General features: G+C 36.5%; 1 long non-coding RNA gene across 4 annotated transcripts in view; it reads right to left on the reverse strand.

The window, feature by feature from the left end:
- Positions 1 to 20,824, reverse strand: part of LOC131046362 (uncharacterized) — a 170,948-nt gene extending 150,124 nt beyond the window's left edge. Inside the window, exons 1-2 of one of the 4 annotated variants that reach the window (XR_009105976.2) lie at positions 20,412 to 20,824; positions 18,455 to 18,583 (exon numbers count right to left, since the gene is read on the reverse strand). This is a non-coding gene — a long non-coding RNA (uncharacterized LOC131046362). The remainder of the gene's footprint in view (positions 1 to 18,454; positions 18,584 to 20,411) is intronic. The other 3 variants (XR_009105975.2, XR_009105978.2, XR_009105977.2) reach the window with 3 other exon arrangements.
- Between the last annotated feature and the right edge of the window lie 544 nt (positions 20,825 to 21,368).

The following is a 21,368-nucleotide window of genomic DNA, read 5'->3' on the forward strand; positions in this document are numbered from 1 at the left end:
TTGTGATGAGTTACAGAGAAGAGAGAGCTGAGGTGGCGTCTAGTCATCATTATATCCAATCACATTATTTCATGAGAAGGCGTCCAGATTCAATGAACCTAGCTCATCTAGATGACTACTACAAGGGCATGAAGTTCGATGTACCTACCCTCGCCATCTATTGGTTGAATTTTCATAGAAGGACATGTGTCCTCTCAAATGTAATCACATCATTGGTCAAGAATTTAATGCTTTGTAATGGGTTCAACAAACCCTAATTAGGGTTTCTATCTTGTAATCTTGACCATTGATCTCAAATCGATCTGAGCCACTAAAATGTAATTAAAAAGCACTATATAAGGAAGCACTTTATCATTTGTAAGGTTAATAGTTAGAAAATAGTCAATAGAGTGAATAGTCAATAGTTAGTAGTCAATAGACATTAGATAGTTAGCATTTTAGAGTAGAGTAGAAAGAGAAGGCAAAGATTGTTGCCAAGACATTGTTGCAAAAGACGAGTAAACTTCATTGAAGAAATGGTGAATTCTATGTGTTGATTCAACAATTTGCATGATCTCTGTACTCCTCAATTTGATTTCAAGTTAATTAGATGAATGGAAGAAATGTGTATGATCAATGGTGAAATTCGTGTATCCATACTACTAACACCTTGTCGATGGTAATGTGTCCTGCGTAGTCAACTCGAATCATTTAGCAAAGCTTAACTTCAATTATTGCTTCTTCATTGATATGCATCAACTTGATGGTGTCGATGCTTGCGGTGATGATTTGAACATCATAAAGCTACCCTTAGAAGATCGTACTAGCCTTGTGGAGATGTTTGCAGCATGTCAAAGCAAGACTTAGTTTGAATTTCATCAAATATCATACATTGCCCCGACATTCTTAGAGTTAGAATAGTCTCTCTAACCCTTATCCTTTTTCCTTTTTTTTTAAAATCAAGTCAGTGAAGTCCCACGTTCCAGCGATATCCAAAGCAGGTCAAAGTGTTCAACGTAAGTCCCCTCGCAGGTACAACAAATCACATCAATACCACTGAAGCTATCCGACACATTAAGACCTAACATAAAAGAACCTTGAAGACATCTCAAGTAATCCTTATGTGAATCTTCAGCATTTGAGAGTCTTTACTCAAGAGAGGATAGAATACTTAGTATTTTATTCTGTGTACGATAGTGCATCAAAACACCATCAACAACCACCACTCATGAAATGTGGGTAAATGAGTTTGACTCAAAATCTACATAGCTAAATTGTAATAAACCATCATTATTCTTCCTTTAATCTTAAAGTTGTTCATACATTTTTTGATTTACATCCTTGTTTCTTTTAGAGTGCAAGTTGCTACTTTGCATTCTTCATCATGGCTACAATTTGTGGGGAAGTAGTCTTTTTTCTGTTTCCTAGATTTAGATCTTTTGCACGTGTTTAGAGCTACTTGTCAACTTGTTGCCCACTTCCTTGCATTTGAACTTTATATTGGATTGTGATCAGATTTAAACTCTATTGCAATGTTCTTCAAAGATGGAATAGCAATTTTTCTCTAGATTATGGGGATGGCAAGGGTATGCTTATTAAAATAACGTATAAAAATTAATGTTTGATTTTTTTAAAATACAATTAAGTTTTATTTTTAAATAACTTAAAGAAACTGAAAGCTGAACTTTTGAAAAGTAAATACTATGAACTGAATTCACCATGACAATTCAATGATCCAACAATCCATCTGAAAGAGCTAATCTTGTTTTCAAGTTCAACAAAATAGTATTGAAGGTTCTATCATGGAGAAGTAATATTTTTTGGTAAGATAAAAATTTATGTATATTAAGTATCATCCTTTTACAAGCAAAAAAAGGACGAAAGAAAGTGGCAGTCATGTATAATGATGGATTGAGGTTCTAGCATGTAGAAGGAACTTTAACACAAAGTTTTGGCAGCCCATGATTGCTAATTTCACATCCAGAATCTCTATATGCTAAACTGTAGACACTCAGCTCATACTGACAATATACTAGATAGTAACTGAATATATATTAATTAGGGCAGGCAGAATAAAGCATATCTCACAGTTCGGAACTTCATCAGTCCAAATAATGAAAGAGATGCGAGAAGTGAACAAATTTAACATGCATCATTAACCAAAGAAAAATATGTACATAAATTAATCGATATATGATATATATGTGTAAACAAATTTCTGGACTTCCAGGCCTTCTAGGGATTTCAGTTCATGATATTTAATATTATATAGTAATCCAAATAAAACATATACAACAGATTGTTTCTGATGTTAAATGGTCCTTGAGGTAGTAATTACATAGAAGTTAAATCAAGCAAATAATACTTTAGACTATTGCAACATTAGGATGCATGCAGATGTTCTAGCAGCAACCTCAAGTTATGATAAGGAATGACTTTCATCTGATTACTAGACTACTGAAACTCTTAGCAGGAAATATGTATCACTTCAAACAGATCAGATTCTTCTACAGTCCATAGTTCATTATTTTTAATATTATATAGTAATCCAAATAAAACATATACAGTGAAGTTAAATCAAGCAAATAATAATTTAGACTATTGCAACATTAGGATGCATGCAAATGTTCTAGCAGCAACCTCAAGTTATGATAAGGAATAAATTTCATCCGATTACTAGACTACTGAAACTCTTAGCATGAAATATGTATCGCTTCAAAAGATCAGATTCTTCTACAGTCCATAAGAGTTAGTTAAGAAGCTTCTGGAATCAACTGTGTCTGTTTTTTAAATCAAAGTTCCAAATCACGCTTAGTGATCCGTAATCACAATGACCAAAGAATGAAATAGATTGCAGGTAAATTATACTAAATGAATAGCAAGAGGGCAGGAAATGAGATGAGAGGATCGAAAATAGATTGCCAAGTGTTTAGTAGAACTAATCTGCACTCTCTTTCATTTTTTCCTTATCCTGATGATGGATCATTAAATGTGATCTGAAACATGGATGCAAAAGAAATACATAGTTGATTCCAGAAGCTCTAAACTAAGATCAGAAATATATCATAGTTATGCAAAGTTAAATTATAAGAATTCAAATGATTGACATATATGCCATATATGTATACAGAAAGCACTTTCCTAGGATTTTCTGGATGTACTTTAAAAAGAACCAGCTTCCTTTTACATCATCTTCTTTATCTCCTTTTTCAAACAGATGAACCAAATATTACTGGAAACTAAAGAATCAATACACTAACACAATTTGCAAATTTGATTTTGGTTGCTTTTCCTAAAGCAAGCTATTGGAAATGTCCTTGGGACAATCAAGGGTCCCTTGGGATGCCTTTCCATTTTTTTTGGGGGGTGGCACCATTAACAGTGCTAAATTCAGAAGACATCTTGGGGACATTTTGCAAAAAAATGACAGAAAGCATGTGTTCAGACACCATTCCTGAGCTCCTAAAACATCCTGAGTCATAAAGCCACAATGATATATCCTCAAGGTACACTGCTCTATGGGGGAACCCACTACTCCTATCACTATTAATCTCAATATAATTTTTTTGCTGTCATATAACTTAATCCATCTACACTGTCCACTATGGGTTTTGCATGTATATTTCTCCAGTTTACACCATGTGCTCATTCTACCGCAAACAAACAAATTATATACGTTAAACAAACTTAGCAGCTTTTCCCCAAATAGGTAATGGTCCCATGTGCATTTTCTGAAATTTATTTTACTAAAACCATTATTCCTATGTGTTCTTTAGTATTTATTGCTGCCTTGTTTCGTACTGCTATTTGTCATCCCTCAAAATCTAGAGTCCTGCACCCATTGCATTCATGACATTTTGTGAGTATGATTATATCTTTATCCTTAGCTATTATAGCTTTGTCCTTAGCTATGGGCCCCAATCAAGGTCCTTTTAACCAAAGGTAGCCTCTAGTTCTACATTTCCAGCTTACTAATATTAGTTGATTGCAGAGGAGCCCAACTCTCTATCTGTTTTAGCTTGGCTGGTTAGTAATATGGGCCCCTGTTTCTTAGGTATGCCCTTTTTCCTTCATTTCTTGCCACCTTCACTTTTCTTTCTCTTCTTGTTGCATCAAGGTTTGGCCTTCATTCAAGTAAAATTGTGAGCGCCCCTGCTACACTCAACACAGATATGCTTGTCTATTCCTCTTCTTTTCTGATTCTGTTTGCTTGCTGAGTCTGGCCTTTCATTATAACTGGTCATTGAAAAAACCACTTGTCAAGTTGCTTGCACCATTCCTTTCCCATACGTTTCCACTCTTTCGATGATTATGTGTGTTGCTTTGTTCTACCTTTCTCTTGTCACTTATCGTTTTCTTTCGACTTGCTTTTCAATCAACTCTTTTCATTTATCCAACACTTCTACTGCCTGTGCTCATGTCTTAGCCTCTTTTAGCTCACTTCTTTAATCGCTCTCTTTCATTTCCATGTTTTTTAGTGCCTCTTTGTAGTTCTTTTATTTGGGTCGTGCTTGCTCATTCTGTCAATGAAAACTGTGCTTGACCTTGTTTGGACAAACGATGGTTTGCTTTGGTGTGCAACATTTCTAATGCAAAATAACCACAAGATTCTACACTTATTGAAGAAATCACACAATACTATACTAAGAGGTGGGAATGAATCAGTATAAGGCCAAGTTTATCAATTTATAACTTTAACAATCTGCAATGAACGAAGCATCCATACAATTAAAATCTAACAAAAAGAACACAAGATGCACACAAGATGCTCATTCTGTCAATGAAAACTGTGCTTGACCTTGTTTGGACAAACGATGGTTTGCTTTGGTGTGCAACATTTCTAATGCAAAATACCACAAGAATCTACATTTATTGAAGAAATCACACACACTTATACTTAAGAGGTGGGGATGAATCAGTATAAGGCCAAGTTTATCAATTTATAACTTTAACAATCTGCAATGAACGAAGCATCCATACAATTAAAATCTAACAAAAAGAACACAAGATGCACACAAGATGCTCATTCTGTCAATGAAAACTGTGCTTGACCTTGTTTGGACAAACGATGGTTTGCTTTGGTGTGCAACATTTCTAATGCAAAATAACCACAAGAATCTACATTTATTGAAGAAATCACACACACTTATACTAAAGAGGTGGGGATGAATCAGTATAAGGCCAAGTTTATCAATTTATAAATTTAACAATCTGCAATGAACGAAGCATCCATACAATTAAAATCTAACAAAAAGAACACAAGATGCACACACGATTTTACATGGAAACCCTTTCGAGAGAAAATCATGGAAAACTATTTCTTTTATAAAGAACTTCTTACAACTTCATATACACCAACCCACAGGAGACACCAATCCCCTCCCCTAAGCACCAACTCAGAAAGAGACTCCAATCTCTTTGAGTAAGAGGCACCAACATACTGAATTCACTAAGTAGAAGGCACCAACCTTCAAGAAGTAAAATGAGCATTTTATTTGGATCTGCCCTAGATCCCTTCAAGGTCTTCAAACTCTGCCCACAACTTCACACAAATTAGCCTTGAAATTCTGCTCCCAAACCCTCACTCAGATATGCAATATAATCTTCAAAAGTATCCTCACAAATCTGTAATATTTCTTCATACCATTTGCATAATGTTGCCTTGAATATCTTCACAAACATGTCTTCATAAATCTTCTCAAATATATGATGAATAATTGCTGCATTAAACCCTATTTTCTGCACTTCATACACAAGCAGGTCTGCTCTAAAATCGAAAATGATTTCCAATCAATTGGTGGTGAATGAACCTCATCAATCTCCTATTTATTCCTTCCAAAAAGGCACCTCTTCACCAAGGAACACATCTCCTCACTAGGTCGGCCAGAAAAGGTGCATAAAAGATATTTAATTTGAAATAATTTCATCCTAAATGGGTGCCAACTTTCAAGAGGTCAACCTTTCCAAAATGTATAAAATATTATTTATTTTGCACCTGCCCAAGGTGGTTGTAGTCGGTGTACAATGCCCATTGTTATGTTTGATAATATTGGTTATCCGACAATGTATTAATTCTCCAAATTAAGTAGTTGTCACTCTCGGGTAGTTATATGTGTCGGTTGGTTGACAGTTGTGTTTCTCTTGGCAACCATTGGGTCCTTTAAATATGTTGTGTACCGTCAAGGAAGGTAGTAAGATAGAGTCGGATCAATTGTAATCCTTGGCCAACCATCTTTGGTCTTGTTCTCTATAATAATCTCATGTGCGAATAAAGATATATTTTACTCCCATATCTGGTATGCATTGTCATCTTCATTGTTACTTCCTATATTTAATTTAAAAGATATAGTAGTGAACATTTTGACATCATTGCCTTAAAAAAAATCCAATCAGATTGGAGTGATTCATGCCCTTAGATCCCAATAAAAGCGAGAAGAGACCACAGGGTGGTCAAGACCAAGTGATCAGGCAATCTTTAAGGATTGCATAACAAAGAGAATGAAGATTACGAGAAATATTTGAGGAAAATCAAGTTGAACGATCAAACCATCCGTCCATATAGTCAACGTCAAACGATCAAACCATATGTCCATATAGTCAATGTCAAACGATCAAACAATCCGTACGATCAAACCATCCGTACGATCAAACCATCCGTCCATACAGTCAATGTCAAACGATCAAACTATCCGTCCATACAGTAAACATCGAACAAGTACAAAGAGGGAAATCCTGAACTCAGAGACATATTTCGTTGTCTATCCATCTCAGGGGAATAGAGAATTGATCCGAACCACAAACCCCTGAACAAAGGGAGCACAGGAACGAGTCAAAACCTAGAAGTACCTAGAGTGTTGGGGACGCTGAAGGCAAACGTGTAGAGGATGTGCACATGGTCGAGAGTGCAAGGAAAGCACTAGAACGTAGCAGTCAAAATAGTCCACCCGAGTTCCACACACAAGGAGGTAAGCAAGTGAGAAAGATGGTGACTCCTCTAACAAGTTTGAATGCGATAGAAACTATTGAAGTTCACAGGGAATGGGTTAGAGGATACTATGAGGCACTACAAGACGTGAGAAACCATTTGGTTGGCAAGCAGTTAGTTAGATAAAGACTATTGGTTGAGACATTACAAGAAATAGCCATCGATTGGTTCTTAGAACTAGAAGATGAACACACAAAAGCTTGGGAAAACTTGAAGAAGGCATTCCAAGAAAAGTTTAAAACTCCTATGAGATGTTATGAAATTGTTGCTGAAATCTATAATACCAAACAAGGGAAGCATGAAAACGTATGGGCATACAATCGTAGGCTCAAGGAGTTTGAGTAAGATGGAGAACCAGCCAGCTAACAAGTTGAGGAAGAGGTGGTTCATCGAGGGACCGATCCCCTCGCTAAGCAAGAAGATGAAGTAGTGCCCCTGTCCTCATGCAAAGGCCTAAAATTGAGCAATGGACATTGAGAGTGAAAACAAAACATCCTCCCGAAGGAAAGAGGAAGACTCACAATGACGAGAGCACAGAAGGTAGTAGCCATGGTGAATCCAAAATGGTTCGGGCCATACGATGGGATATGATGAGAATGATGAAAGAATTGAAGGCAGAGAAAGGAAGTAGTAAGGAAACTAATGAACTATGGTATATTGAGTGCAAAATTAAGGGGCACACGAAAGGTAATTGTCCTAGAAAGATGTTATAAGAGATTTGCCAAGTGATGGGTCATTCAATAAAGGAGCGTCCATATAATTTGAAGACTAAAAGTACACAAGTACTACTCATGTAGAGAGAGTCTATTCCATTGAAACCATAGAATGTATCACCAGGCAATTATGGAAATCAACAAGGAAGGCAAAATCAAATACAGTACGACTCCAGAGGTCAACCTATCATACAAGGTCAACAATGTAGCGAATGGGAACACTTTGTGAGAGATTGCTAGAATAAGAAAGACAATGCACAATTATTGTGCAAATAGTGTGGACCAACTAACCATGCACACACCAATTGCCCAAAGCAAAAGGGTATTAATTGGATGTGAAAGAACAAGACGAGGTAGTTCTAGCAATCATGAGAGCATAGACAAAGAAGGTGGTGTACTTGGACTCATGTACGAAGGAGGAACAACTCCAAGAAGCTAGAGAAGTCGAACAAGTGCTAGCGAAGGAACGAATAACCTCCAACAGAACTTCAAGTACGTCATTGCGATTGGAGTCAAAGAAGAGCATAGTTGGACGGGTGCTACAAACAATCGTACCCATCAAGGTGATGAACCTTTTACAAGCTATGCCACAATTGAAGATGGCGATCACCAACATAGTGACAACACAGTCAACTAGAAACAATGCAAGCCACATGAGAAACCAATGGTGAAACCATCAACTAACCTAGCCAATGATACAATGAGCATTGGGAGGAAGTCGGCTCTTGTCAAGATGGAAATAATGGGGTGGAAGCTAACAAATACAATCATTGACGGAGGTTCTGAAGTTAATGTGCTACCAGAGGAAACCTGGAAATGTCTTCGAAAGCCAACACTATGGCCACCAACCTTCCACTTGGTGGGTGCCAATCAACATTGCATTAAGCCGTTGGGAACATTGATGGCACAAAAAGTAACGATCGGGACACAGCAATTTCTCTTGGACTTCCTAGTCATTCCGTTGCAGAAGAAGTTGTATGATGCACTCCTTGGGAGGGGGTAGCTCATTGCTCCCAAGGTGAATCATAATTGGAAGCGAAACACACTCTCAATCAAGAGCAAAGGGAGGAAGTAGTCATCGACCTGAGGAATTAGGCAGTCAAAAAGGAGTTGGCATCCTCCGAAGTAGAATAGACGAAGAGCCAGGTATGGATGAAGGAAGGAAAGACATAGATCCAAACGATGAAGGGGTGCTCGAACTAGAAGATTGTTCTAAAGATGAGCCAAGTTCCCTGAATGGACTATTTCACTGGCAAATCGAGGACTATGAAGTATTTCCATCATGATGTAATTTTCTTGAAGCTACAATTCTTAGAAAAGAGTAACCAATGAAAGCATGCAAAGTTGTGAATGATACATCTAACAATACGAAGAGCAAAATATGTAATGTGGAGCATATAAATAATTGTCAAGGGAAATAAATTTCATTGGAAATTCACAGGAAAAGGAAGAGGCAATTAGGAGGGATGGAAAAAGGAAAGCAAAAAATAATGGAGTCTAAGAAAAATTATCAAATTTAAAAGGGATCTGGCAAGTGAAAAAAATAATGCACATTGTGTACGGCAGGTTCTTCCTCATACGGCAATATCATTATCAAGAGAGCCTCATGTTCTTTTCGTATGGCCTCAAATATCTTATCCCATATGGTGATGGTTTCCACTGCATATTGTAAGGCATTTTGTATTGTTCACGCGGCATAGGGAGTACTTTCTAAACCGTACGACAACTCTTGCTCATGTGCGGTCTCCATTTCATACCATACAGCATGTTAAGTTGCCCATCGTACAACAATCCTTTGCACTTCACGTACAGCACCTTGATGCTCCTTTCGTATGGCTCAACAATATTGTACAACACTGTTTGTTATGTTCTCACGTACAACACATTTTGGCAAGTTCTTCCATACAATACTATTTCTCATGGCATCAACCCGTACAACATCTTGGCCTCATACGACATCTTGAACTCCATCTCGTATGGCATCTTGGTCATCATTCCGTACAGCATCTTCATTATTTGGTACGGCCTAATCCATTTCTCTGCATCATACGACAATTGTTGTTTGGTGGTACCATACAGCAGTTGTTGCTTGATAGCACCATATGGCGATTCTTGGTCATGTGGCAAACCCCCGTTGCTCTCACACAACATTTGCATCCTTCATTCTTACAATATCATTCAGCCCATGTCCTACGATAGACTTGGCAACATTTTTATGTATGGCTTTTGCATCATTATTGGCAAAGTACAGCACAACATATCATACGGATTTCAGAGCAATTGGTACAACTAGATCATGATTTTGACATGAAATCTCTATTTTTTGGCTTCATCAACATTGTTCTTGGCATCCTGAAAAAACAAAAAAATGATGTGCACCACGAGACCCCACGAGGGGTGTTGCCCCTTGACTCCACTGAGGGCACTGCCCCCAAATCCTTGCAAGGGGCAATGCCCCTTGACCCCACTGGGGGCATTGCCCCCAAACCCCTATTTGATTCATCAAGTACACTACAAGTTGGGGTTCCCTAGTACAAGTCATTGTCTACACTCTTATCATTAGTCTTCTCGAATATTACTTTATCTATACTTGTCGTTTGGAAGACGACTTTTTCTTTTAGGGGGGATGATGTAGTCACGTATAATGCCTATTGTTATGTTTGATAATATTGGTTACTGGCAATGTATTAATTGTCCAAATTAAGTTGTCATTACCAGGTAGTTATATGTGTCAATTGGTTGATGGTTGTATTCCTCTTGGCAATTTAAGGTCCTTTAAATATGTTGTGTACCATCAAGGAAGCTAGTAAGATAGAGTCGGATCAATTGTAATCCTTGGCCAACCATCTTTGGTCTTCTTCTCTATAATAATTTCATGTGCGAATAAAGATATATTTTACTCTTGTATTTGGTATGCATTGTCATCTTTATTGCTACTTCTTGTATCTAATTTATCACATATAGTAGTAAACAGTGGCCTCACCTCCTTATTAGATCATCCCTTCTAGGGACTCAATAAAAATAGCCAATTAAAATAAATTGTTTCCTTTAACCAAATAAAAATAGCCAATTAAAATAAATTGTTTCCTTTAACCAAGACAAACATAGGAAGGGGGTCAATCAAAAATAAATGATTATTTATGCATCATCTTTTTAAGCCATAAATGCACCAACCATGGGTCGGCCCATGTGTCAAAATTGGTGCCATAGTTTTGTCACATATTAAAAGCTACATGTCACCAATCAATCCTTTGACATCAATGACAATTATGCCAATAATCTCCCCCTTTGTCATTGATGGCAACCCTTTAAAAATGATCTTTTTAAAACAACTTCCCTCGACTATAATGCTCCTCCTAACTCAACTTCTCCCCCTTTGACATCAATGGCAAGGCGTATCCAAGGAAAACTGAATAAGACAATGAATAGCTCCCCTTGAACACATGCTTTCTTGGAAGACCTTAGTGAATGAATGAGAGTGACATCACTCCCAATTTCTCCCTCGAGTACTCTAAAGTCTCTTTTGGAAGAGGCTTTGTGAGATGTTTGCAATTTTCTCCTTTGTGGCAATGTATTCCAACTTGGCTTGCTACTCAAGTACTTGCTCCCTCAAGAAATGATACTTGATCAGAATATGCTTTGTCTTGGAGTGCCTCACTAAATTCTTTGAGATGTTAATAGCACTTATATTATCACAGAATATGGGGATGGGATTCTCATACTCAACCTTGATATCTTTCAATTTTTGTTTCATCCATAGAACTCGTGTGCAACAAGTTGTTGCTGCAATATACTCCACCTCTGCTATAGATAGTGAAACTAATGCTTGTTTCTTGCTTAGCCTAGATACAAGACAATTTCCAAGAAAGAATGCACCTCCATTGGTGCTTTTTCTATCATCAATACTACCAACCCAATCTGCATCCACGTATGCTAGAAGGGTGAAATCTTCACCTCTTGGATACTACAATTCGAAATCCATAGTCCCCTTTAAATATTTCAACATTCTCTTCACTGCATTAACATGGCTTTCTTTCAGAACTGCTTGAAACCATACTAGAAAACCAACTGCTTGCATAATATCAGGCCTCATAGTTGTGAGATATAACAAACTTCCAACCATAGATCGATTTATAGTCTAACTGGCTGCAAGAGATTCATCATCTTTTCTTAATTTGCAACCAGTAACCATAGGAGTACTTACTGCATTACAATCCTTCATTATGAACTTCAACATTTCTTTAACATATTTGGTTTGTTATATAAAGATTCCTTTATCTGATTGGGAAATTTGCAAACCAAGAAAGAAAGCTTAGCTAGCATTGACATTTCAAATTCCTTCTACATGTTTGAGGCGAGGTTTTGGCCTATCTTATCACTGTCACCCCCAAAAATGATGTCATCAACATATACCACAACAATTAGCAACGTATCTCCTTCATTTTTGATATACAGGTTGCTATTCAATATTCCTCTTTTGAAACCATGCTCTTGGAGGTTCTTGTCTAGCCTTGAATACCAAACCCTTAGGACTGGCTTTAGTCCATAAAGGGTCTTCTTCAGTCTGCACACATAATTTTCCGTATCAAATAGAATGAATCCTTTAGGCTGTTCAATGTCCATTTGATAAACTCTGAAATTCTTGAAACTTGCAAGAGCTAAGAACATTCTTATAGCCTCTAATTTTGCAACAGGAGCAAATGTTTTTTCAAAATGTATTCCTTCAACTTGTGCATAGCCTTTGCACACAAGTCTCACTTTGTTCCTTGTGACTTTCCCATTTTCATTCAACTTGTTTTGAAAAACCCACTTGGCTCCAATGACGTTCTTGTCCTTGGGTCTTGGGACAAGCTCCCAAGTCTCATTTTTTTCTATTTGATCCAATTCTTCCTCCGTGGCCTTGATCCAATGCTTATCTTCACTTGCTTCTAAAAAATTATTTGGCTCAACTTTGGAGAGCAAACACAAGTTTGCATGCTCTATTGTATTGGCAAGTCTTCTTCTTGTTTGAATTTATGTACTTTTATCTCCAATAATCAAATCTTCAGGATGGTTCTTTTGAACAAACCTGGATGGTGTCTTGGGTGGTGCCTTGGATGAACTTCTTGTATTATCTTTTTCTTCTTCGATTTCAGATCCAACCTCTATCTTTTCTTCTTTGCAACTTTCTACCTTTTGATAATCAGTTTCTTGTGCTATCTCCCTTCAATGCTTCTCTTCGTCAACCCTCACATTAGCACTTTCAACAACTTTGTGCAGGCTCTTGTTATAGCACCTGTAAGCTTTGCTTTTGTGGAACATCCAAGGAAGATACCTTCATCGCTTCTAGAATCAAATTTTTCCAAATCCTCCTCATCCCTTCTTATGTCGCATTTGCTTCCAAAAACCTGAAATACTTTACTGATGCATGCCTTCCTTTCCAAAGTTCATGAGGAGCTTTGTTGTTATTTACCCTGATTTGTGCTTGGTTGGAGATGTATATAGCTGTATGAACCAATTCTTTCCAAAAAGTATCAACTATCTTGGATTGATTGAGAATGGCTCTTACCAAATCTTGGATGGTTCTATTCTTTCTCTCAACTACTCCATCTTGATATGGAGTCCTTGCAACTGAATATTGCCTCCTTATCGCATGCCTTTCACAATACTCTTTAAACTTATTTGAGGAAATTCTCCTCCTCTGTCAGATCTAAGGCACTTGATCTTCACTCATGTTTCACTTTCTATTAAGGCTTTGAATGCCTTGAACTTCTCTATTGCTTCAATTTTTTCTTTAAGAAATGCTACCCACATCATCCTGGAATAATCATCAATTAACAACATGAATAGTACTCAACTTGCAAGTTTTTTGTCCTCATGGGCCCACACAAATCAATGTGAACAAGTTCCAAAATTTTTGATGTAGAATAATCCTTTGATTTGAAGCTTGTCCTTGCTTGTTTCCCATATTGACACTATTTGCAAATGGTATTTGATGGTTTTGCTATTTTTAGCATGTCCCTTAAGGCTTGTTTTTTGTTAATCTTCATGATATTGTCAAAATTCAGGTGTCCCGTCCTCCTGTGCCACAGCGAACTCTCATCTTCTTGCCCCATGTAGCAATTTCACTTTTAACCTCAATAAGAATGTAAGGATTTCCATCCGTTATGTAGGCATCAGCTATTAGTTTTCCATCTTTCATAATTTTGCATCCTCTCGAATGAAATGTAAAGGTGTGCCCTTTGTCACACATTTGACTCATACTTAATAGATTATGCTTTAGTCCTTCAACATATAACACATCTTTTGTTTTGGTTCTTCCATTGTCTAAACTGTGTGTACCTTTGCCTTTTGTGTTTGTTGTAGCATTGTCTCCAAAGTTTACCATTCCTTCATTTAACCTTTTCAAAAAGAGAAATTTTCTTTTGTCACGAGTCATGTGAGTAGAGCATCCACTATCAACGTACCACTGGTTTCTCTCATCTTGAGCATGTAGTGCCATCTGTCCAAGCATAGATCTCTCCTTTTCCTTTCTTTTTCCAAACTTTGTCTGGTTCATCCTTTTTCTTGTCACGAGCTTCTTTCTTATTTTGTTTTGGAGGATCAGCAAATGTACTTATTCAAAACTTAACTATGTGCCCGAAATTATTACACATATAACATATGACGTTATAATCCATTAGAGGAACAAATGAGTTGAAGTTTCTTTTTGAGAAACTGAAACCATTCCTTATATGCACTCTACATTCCAATGCTCTCTGACCATATTGATTGCATGGAAAACAATAGTCATGAAAGGAATAGTTGAACCTGGTAGTGCGTGGCTTTCTTTTAGGGAAGGACCATTTGAGATTGTCCTTGTTGGTTCTTTGCAACTAGAAGGCTTTATTTCCCCTCTTGCTTTCATTTTTGTTTGCTTGCTTTTGGCTTTCTTCCCTTTTATTCTCTTCTTTGTTCACTTCCTTGCCTACCTCTTTGTTGGAACTTTTGAGGGCCACAACATAATTCTTACTATCCAAGTCCTTTGTGGTTTGCGAACTTTCACCATCAAAACCAAGAGCACTTTTGAAAAAGGGTGATCTTTGTGAGTTAATAAGATATTCTAACATTTCCGAGCTCTTATCAAAATTCATGTTTTTGTTGAGCTATTATTTAGTCTTTTCTAGCTCCTTCCTCAAGGAAACAATTTTCAATTCAAGTTTCTCACACTCCGAGATTTTTGCCATAAGCTGTTCTTTCAACACATCTTCAATTCATTTAGCTTCTTTAGCTTGAGTCTTTAAGTCCATAATTGTTTTCTCGGACTTTTTGCCCTCTCCATGAATTTGATCTTTCAACTTTGAATTCCTTTTCTCAAGTCTTTTAATTTCATCTATACAACCATAGCTTTTCCTCAAGATCCCCTAAAGTATCCTCCTCGCTTTCAAGTTTTTCATTTTCTTTGTCTTCGCACCTTGGAGCTTCCTCTTTCATTTCCATGGCTATGAAGAGAATTTCTTCTCTTTTGCTTTCCAGAAAAATCTTTCATCACTTTCAAACGAGCTATTACTTCCCTAGGCATATAGACTCTCCTTGTGTCTTCGAAAAAATTTATTGGATTTTCCTTGAGTGTACTTCTTGCTATGATGATTTTCTTGTCTTTTACCTTGTCGTAATATACTTTTTTCTCTGTTGTTGCTTTCACTTCCAACCTATGGACATTTGGCAGCATAATGACCTATATTACCACAATTAAAACATTTATGAGTATAGTTACCTTTGCGCTTGCTAGATCCTTTATAGAATTTCTTCACAAAGTTGGCTTCTTCCTCATTGCTTGAGCTTTCACTTGATGTTGGAGCTTTGTTCTTCATCTTTCTTGATGCCTTTAAGGCGGCTTCTCGTTTTGATGTTTCTCCATTTTTGGTTCTCATTTCGCATGCTGTAAGAATGCCATGCAACTTGTCCATCTTCAAGGTATTTAAATCCTTCATTTCTTTCATGGCCGAAACTTTTGCATTGAATCTCATGGGAAGAGATCTTAATATTTTTTGCACAATAACCTCATCCTCAATCTTTTCTCCAATTCCACAAATAGTGTTTACAACTTCATCCACACAGGTAAAGTAAGCAACAACATTTTCTTCTTCCTTCATCTTTAGGCTTTCAAATTGTCTTTTGTGTGTTTGGAGCTTAGCATTCTTTACTTTGTCATCTCCTTCATAATTCTTTTGAAGCTTATCGCACATTTCTTTTGTCGAAGTACAATGCTTGACTTTAACTAATTCGGATTCGGTTAGCCCACTTAGGATTGCATTCATAGCTTTTGCGTCGTTCTCGAATTCTCTTTTTCTTGCTTGATCAATAGGTGGAGTAGATGGTGCCACATAGCCATCCACAACTACTTGCCATATATCAAATTTATGGGCCTTCAACTAGGTGGGCATTCTAAAACTCCAAAAAGCATAGTTGTTCCCATCAAACAATGGAGCTCGGCTTGAAGAAAACCCTTCTTGACTCGCCATGTGTGTTCTTAAGATCTTTACTTCAAGTGGTTAGGCTTTTTCAAAGGAAGCCGCTCTGATACCAATTGAAGAAAACACACACACACACTTATACTAAGAGGGGGGGTGAATTAGTATAAGACCAACTTTCTCAATTAGTAACTTTAGCAATCTTAAAGCAATGAACAAAGCATCCACACAATTAAGATCTAACATAAAGAACACAAGAAGCACACACAATTTTATGTGGAAACCCTTGCTGAAGAAAACCACGGCAAAATATTGCTTTTATAATGAACTTCTTACACTTCATAGGCACAAACCCACAAAAGACACCAATCCCCTCCCCTAAGCACTAACTCAGCAAGAGACTTCGAACTCTTTGAGTAAGAGGCATCAACCTCCTGAATTCGCTAAGCAAAAGGCACCAACCTTCAAGAAGTAAAAGGAGTATTTTATTTGGATCTGCCCTAGATCCCTTCAAGACCTTCAAACTCTGCCCTCAACTTCACACAAATTAGCCTTGAAATTCTGCTCTCAAACCCTCACTCAGATCTGCAATATAATCTTCAAAAGTATGCTCACAAATATGAAATATTTCTTCACACTATTTGCATTATGTTGCCTTGAGTGTTTTCACTAACATGTCTCCATAAATCTTCTCCAATATATGATGAATAATTGCTGCATTAACCCTTTTTTCCACCCTTCATACACAAGCAGGTCTGCTCTAAAATCAGAAATGATTTTCACTCAATTGGTGGTCAATGACCCTCATCAATCTCCTATTTATTCCTTCCAAAAAGGCACCTCTTCACCAAGGAACATATCTCCTCATTAGGTCGGACAGAAAAGGTGCAAAAAAGATATTTAATTTGAAATAATTTCTTCCTAAATGGGTGCCACCTTTCAAGAGGTTGGCTCTTGGAAAATGTATAAAATTTTATTTATTTTGCACTTGCCCAAGGTGGCCACACCTACTTATGAGGTCATCCCTTTTAGTGAATCACTAAAAATAGCCAATTAAAATAATTTGTTGCCTTTAACCATGTCGGCCATAGGAGGGGGCTCAATCAAAAATAAAATATTATTTATGCATCTTCTTTTTAAGCCATAATGCACCAGCCATGGGTCAGCCGATGTGTCAAAATTAGGTGTCATAGTTTTGTCACATATTGAAAGCTACATGTCACCAATCAGTCCTTTGACATCAATGACGACATGCCAACATCGCTGCTTGCTCTCTGCTCATTTTGATATCCTTCTATTTTTTATTGGCCATTACATTTCTAGTTTGAGATCTTTCACTTACTACTTTGTGTCTATGTTCTCTAGTCTCTTTTCAATGCTCATTAGATCTTGTATATAAAAATTCAGTAACCCATGAGCAAAGTTTTGTGGGGATGTAGGCCTCCTAATCTTGAGATTCCCCTAATAGGTTTCTAACATCAAGTGTGAGTGCCTCATCCCTTTCTTCTATAGCTTTTTGATTGTTACATGGCCAAGTCACAGTGTCTTGTTCTGTTACCAATGCCTCATAAACCTTGCTTTTATCCTTTCCCTGCCCCAGATGTGGATCTGGTTGAGTTTTCTGCTTTCTTTTCATAAAACAATTGGACATTTCTTTTACCATGTGCTTGTTCTTGCTTTTGTGTCTGTACTGTTTTTTCTTTTTTTGCCTTTGTTAATCTCTGCCCTTGCTTGAGATTGCTAACACCTTATTATCCTCAGTATTACTTTTGACAAAGATTGGTTTTGTGTCTACTTCTAAGGGGCCTACATCCAATGAACAAGGTGGGGCAACAAAGTATGAGTGAGCTCTCGTTATGGGGAGAAGAAAGCAAGTGGTCCATATGCCCCACGTGCTCCAACTACCCCTCCCTAAGAGAAAAGAATCAGGTATGGATATGTTGCAAGCATTTGATACCCCATCATTACCCTCTACTCACAAAGATGTGTCTGGTTGTGTCATTCTACTCAATAGTAGGATCTGTTGATCTCTAATAACTTATCTCTGTTCTAATATCTGAGCTTAAATAGATAGTATGTTGTTCTATATTTGGAGCATCCAAATTACGCTCTTCTCATTTGGGTTGGATATCTCAATCATAGCCATTCCCCTCACTGAATACACCAACTCCTAAAATGATCTTTTAAATATAGATTTTTAACTCATGCTTCTGAGATGATGAAAGTTTGTTTAGTTGCTTTTTTAATTGTTAAGAACATGTAGAATATGTCCCACCCTTGTTGATATTAAATAATATATCATAAAATAGATTTAAAAAACTGGGGAGCTGTGGTTTGCTGCTTACTTGTTCAGAGCCCAAAACTAGGGTTTCTGGAATCTCTGTTGTTGCTGTTGCACTTGTAAAGTCTCTGCGCTCCTCTCTTATTACTTTGCCCTTTGCTTTGCTATTTTGTTGCCTTCCCATGCCATTGAACTAAAGCGACAAAACAAAATTGACAGCTATATCAGCCTTCCAAACCACAAGAAAATCATGTTCCATTGAAAATTTGACCATATGTTAATTTACAGCTCTCTATAAATTTATTCAATTTTGGGAGCAACATCTACAGATTTGGAGCTTCATTTTACAATTTTCATTGCCCCATCTAATCCATTTTTTCTAATATTCTACTATACTACACTTCCGAAAACTGTAAAAACATTAAAAAACCATCCACTCTATATTATATTAATCTCCAACCTTTGTATCAAAATCCAGAATCTATTAAAAACTGATCTTAAACCAAAGGTTAGCACTCCCATCCCCTGATCTTAATCCTTACCGTTGAGTAAAATTTTAAAACTATGTCACACTTTTGGTCAACAAAGTAATTTTGTGCAATTCCAAACTCACCACAACATGTAACATTCTTCTAATGTTTGAATGCCAAAACCTTTGCTCAATTTCCAACTCACCGGAGCATGCAACATTCACTGATGTTTGAAAGACAAAAAGTTTATGCGATTTCAAATTCACTAAACCGTACAACATTCATATGATGTTTGAAAGGCAAACAAGACGATTTTATTACTGCATAATGGACCTTAACTTGAAAGAACGCTAACGCCCAATGAGGAAGGTTAAGATTTGTCTGCAACATTTCATGACTAATCATTGAAAATTGAAAGCTCGTTGAAAATGGGTGATTGGTGGATAGCACAAACTCCAATGACTTTCATCAACTGTAATTTAGAGTCATGTTGGAAGGGCCCATCAATTATGGTTAATTTGCACCATCTTCTGGTTGGACTCTGTAGTTAGTTGAGATTCTAATAAACAACCCACGCAATCTAACCCATCCCTACTATGTTTTAAAGGCTTATCAATTATGATGAAGAATAAAAACGGTATGATGTTTTAGGTTAACTGCTTAGCTGGTTTAGGTTCTAACAGACCATTGCCTAAACAACCTATGCAGTATAATCAGAAGACCATTGCATCTATGTAGGAATGGGTTAAAGGCTTATCAATTATGATGACGAATAAAAACGGTATGATGTTAAAACGGTATGATGTTTTAGGTTAACTGCTTAGGTGGTTTAAATTCTAACAGACCATTGCCTAAACAACCTATGCAGTATAATCAGAAGACAATTGCATCTATGTAGGAATGGGTTAATCAATTATGACAAATTATCAAATTTGTAATGATGTTTTGGGTCAAAATGGGTAGGTCCTAAACAATCTACGTATTCTAACTAGACGACCATTGCAATTATGTTGGAAGGACCTATCAATTATAATGGATGATTACTTTCGCAATGCTGTTAACAAATTAAAATACAGAGGTTCTTTAAGTTTTAACAAATAATCCACACAATTTAACCAAGAAGATTATTACAATTATAATAAAACTTAGAATGATACTTTCGGCTAGGTGTTTTAGATTGTTTAAATTGTGAATTGCCTAGGGTTCAACAACCTACATAGTCTGCCCCAGAAGATCATTCCAATTTTTTATTATCTTCTGAGATGATCTTCTAGGTTAGACTGCCTCGGTAGTTTAAACTGTAGCTTGTTTAGGTTCCAAAAAACTACACAAGTTTAACCTAGAAGATCATTGTAAATTAATAAACTGCCAAAAAATTCCTCCCAAATATAGGGTAAAATAGCATGTTTCCTCAGCAATGAACCATATTGAACAACCATTCAAATTGAATGCATAAGTGTACTAACAGATAAAGCAAAGTAACTTTGATAACAACTTTGCAAAGTATAAGTTGCAAAACAGAAAATAGCTTGGGAAAACAATTTTGCACACCCAATTTCTGGTTCTGTAATACTGGAAAATTAAGGCTTTCTGATGATAGCTTGGGAAAAAAAATTTGCACACCCAATTTCTGGTTTCTGTTGTACTGCTAATTTAAGGCTTTCTGAAGAAACTTTCCGTGCAATAAGACTGAAGGTCTGATTCACAGTCAACAGGCTCTCGTCTGCAAGTTGCGCAACATCTTCGAAGCCTACTTTTTATTTACTTTTCCTTGAAACCCCATTTACTCAGGGTATCAGATAAACTCTTCATTATTCCTTTGAACTATTAATTGCCACGGGTGTATTTCCTATACCACGCGGCTTGCATGCAGTAGATTAATGTTTTAATTTTTTTGTTATTTAATTCCTATTCTGTGGACGCTGTGGGTCTTGGATGACGAATTTAATAGAATTTCTACTGCCAAACTGTCTCATGTAGGCAAGTTTCTTGATCATTGCAATAAATGCTAGTCCAATATTTCCATATTGCTAAATTTATAGTTGGGATCCCATCTTGACTTACGATTTTTTTATTTTTTTTTTTAATATTTTGTGGGTTGATGTTAATTATTAAAAATATATATTTTTTCGGTTTAAAGTTTCTTAAGAACAATTTTCAAGGAAAAGATCACATGTGAATGATACGAGTTAATGTTAAATATCAAGAGATTTAAACTTTTTTTGGTTTTTAAGTTTGTTGAGAACAATTTTCAAGGAAAAAATCACACACATAGGTAATGTAGAATAATTAGACAATTAAATCATGTAAGTTAATTAAAATAATTAATTTAGATAATTGAGAAAAGATAAATTATCAAAATTTGTATTGTAATTAAATTTAAATATGTTATATAGTTGGATTTTGAAGATGAGAAAGAAAAGTTGAAAATATTTGGAATCAATTAATGATATCAACTTTCCACAATCCATATTGTTTCTTGCTTTTGTTTTGGATTCAATTGTGTGT

Source organism: Cryptomeria japonica, chromosome 10 (assembly GCF_030272615.1).
Source record: "Cryptomeria japonica chromosome 10, Sugi_1.0, whole genome shotgun sequence".
Classification (NCBI taxonomy): domain Eukaryota; kingdom Viridiplantae; phylum Streptophyta; class Pinopsida; order Cupressales; family Cupressaceae; genus Cryptomeria; species Cryptomeria japonica.